The sequence below is a fragment of the Austrofundulus limnaeus genome, unplaced genomic scaffold, assembly GCF_001266775.1.
Source record: "Austrofundulus limnaeus strain Quisiro unplaced genomic scaffold, Austrofundulus_limnaeus-1.0 Scaffold93, whole genome shotgun sequence".
NCBI classification, from domain to species: domain Eukaryota; kingdom Metazoa; phylum Chordata; class Actinopteri; order Cyprinodontiformes; family Rivulidae; genus Austrofundulus; species Austrofundulus limnaeus.
Window position 1 is genome coordinate 1,167,799 of NW_013952495.1, and position 2,429 is coordinate 1,170,227.

A 2,429-nucleotide genomic window follows, 5' to 3' on the forward strand; every position below is an offset into this window, starting at 1 on the left:
CACACACACACACACACACACACACACACACACACACACACACACACACACACACACACACACACACACACACACACACACACACAAATATACTATATTAATGCTGTTAATAAGCAGATGTGGTGCATGTCAGATTGTGTCAGTGAGGACATCCAGGGTAAAACAATCGCTAACTTTTTCATGAGAGCTCACTCGCTGAGGCAACTCTTGCAGAAGGGAGCAGCAAAAAATAATCTCAGTGTCTGGTTGAATAAAGATTGATAAAAAAGAGGGAACTGGACTGTTGAGCCTGAACCATGGGAGTCTGGAGCAGGACATCATGCAGCAATTGGATGAAGTGTGGAAGTGGTCAAAATAAAACGGGAATGATTTAAAGTTCCACCTCTGCAGTGAGGACAGCTTCAGCACCAAGGACAGCTCCTGCACCTCCTCCAGGAAACACTTTTTAACTTTTATCTACATTTAGTTGGATTTAACTCAGTGGGGGGAGGGGGGGGGGTGTCCAGTGAAACAGAAAACGTAATGTTTTTCATCACAAACATGGACACCTTTTATTTCCTGCTACAATAAAAGTCTGGTGCTAATAATTATCTGTACAGTATGTGGATTTTAATGAAACATTTAGGAATTAATAATTGGACTTGTAGCTAACTGATTAACATTTAGATTTGATCCAATTCAATTAATCTTTAAAAAAAACAATAATTGTTATATCAACTTTAAAGATCCAGTCAACCATGTCTGTCTGTTAGCATAATATCTCAGAAACCACTGGACCGAATTTATTCAAACACCCAGAATTAATTAATTAATTGGATATATGTCTGTAGCTGATTAACTTTTAGACTCAACCCAGTTTAGACTTGCTGCCACAGCTAATCAAACTAAAACACATAAAAATATGTTTCATCTCTTCACTTTTACAGGAACTGAGTTGCAATATGCTGAAGTAAAATCAGAAATTAATCCTCAGTTTCTACTTTGAGCTTTAATGAATTATGTCAGATATTTGTTTTAAACGCAGGCAGTAGGTATTGGGTTACTGTTTCTGTCAGCAAAATTTCTCACTTACCACTGGATGAATGCTGATTTAAACTGTATGTCAACCTGAGTCAAGATGACTGCCACAGCTAATCAACGTAAATTAGCACAAAAATGGTAACTGTCAGATTTACAGATACTGAGCTAAAATTTCACATGAGAGCAGCAGAAAGTTTTCAACATTTAATCTGAGCACCAACAGATTTAAACTAAAAGGCTGTAAAAATCACTTTCAAGAATGTATTATTTCAATTTTAGCTCTGACATGAAAAAGAGGTGTTCTTTCAAGGAAAGATGCACCTTTATTTCTTTTTCCAGCTGGATTGCAGTCTTTCAATCTGAGATTTCTGATTGGATTTGAGCAAAAAAGTAGAAAATAAACCTCTTTCTGATGAAGATTTGTGATAGTACAGCCCCATTGTAAAGCTCCGAGCGGCCCCCCTGTGTTCATCTTCTATTCAGCCAACTGGACTGGTTCGACAGGAGCCACAAGGGCCACCAAAGCCTTAATTCTCTCTAATCTATCTCAATCTGCAGAGAGACAGCCTCTGAGAAACTCTGTTCAGAAGATAAGGAGGGAGTGATGTATTACAGGAGGGGATGGGGAAACAGTCAAGCCCAGAAAACATCAGCTGGAAGGCGGAGGGGAAGTGTTTGGAGGCAGGTTCAAGGGGTTTGAAAGAAAAGACTCCCCAAAAATTAAATAAAAATGGAAGGAAGGTGGACGCGCAAAGCGGGAGCGCGCAGAACTAGAAGGTGTGCAAAACTAATCAGCCTTCAGTGTAAATGTGAGCCTCAGACTGAGGAATTAAAGACTTTATGAGGCTCACATTCTTGGACGTTGTTCCAGTCAACCCGCAGCAGAGCACAGAGCTGAACCTTAAACTGAATAAAACAGACCTGATCTGCGCAGAACCTGTTTTTTTTTTTAGCGGCACGTCCTCGGCACGCGGACATGTGAGGTGATAAACACAGTCAGGAACATGTGATCGACTCTGATGCTGAGTTTGAGGCTCTTGGCTGTCAAGTGAAAATGCCCCCCCGCGCGCGCTCCGAGACGAGCTGCTGTCTTTACGCGAAGAGGCGAGGGCGCGTTAATAATGCTGCTCTTTTCTCAGCTGTCTCCAACAGCGTTGGCTTCACTCAGCTGTCTCCAACACATACAAACACACGCGCGCACGCACACACACACACACACACACACACACTGACAGCGCCTCCGATTCAAATGACTCAGTCATCCTGATGATCAGAGCCAAAAAAAATTGAGAGGAATACTCACGGTGCCACCAGAGTCGTGAGTCAGGAGCCAGGAAAACCTCACACCATGAGAGAGAGAGAGAGAGAGAGAGAGAGAGAGAGAGAGAGAGAGAGAGAGAGAGAGAGAG

At 42.1% G+C, this 2,429-nt stretch overlaps 1 protein-coding gene across 1 annotated transcript in view; it reads right to left on the reverse strand.

Moving 5' to 3' along the window:
* cacng7b (calcium channel, voltage-dependent, gamma subunit 7b) overlaps positions 1–2,417 on the reverse strand; it is a 20,294-nt gene extending 17,877 nt beyond the window's left edge. Inside the window, exon 1 of the mRNA XM_014012672.1 lies at positions 2,324–2,417. The gene's annotated coding sequence lies outside the window, so the exon portion shown is untranslated. The remainder of the gene's footprint in view (positions 1–2,323) is intronic.
* Positions 2,418–2,429: the final 12 nt, after the last annotated feature.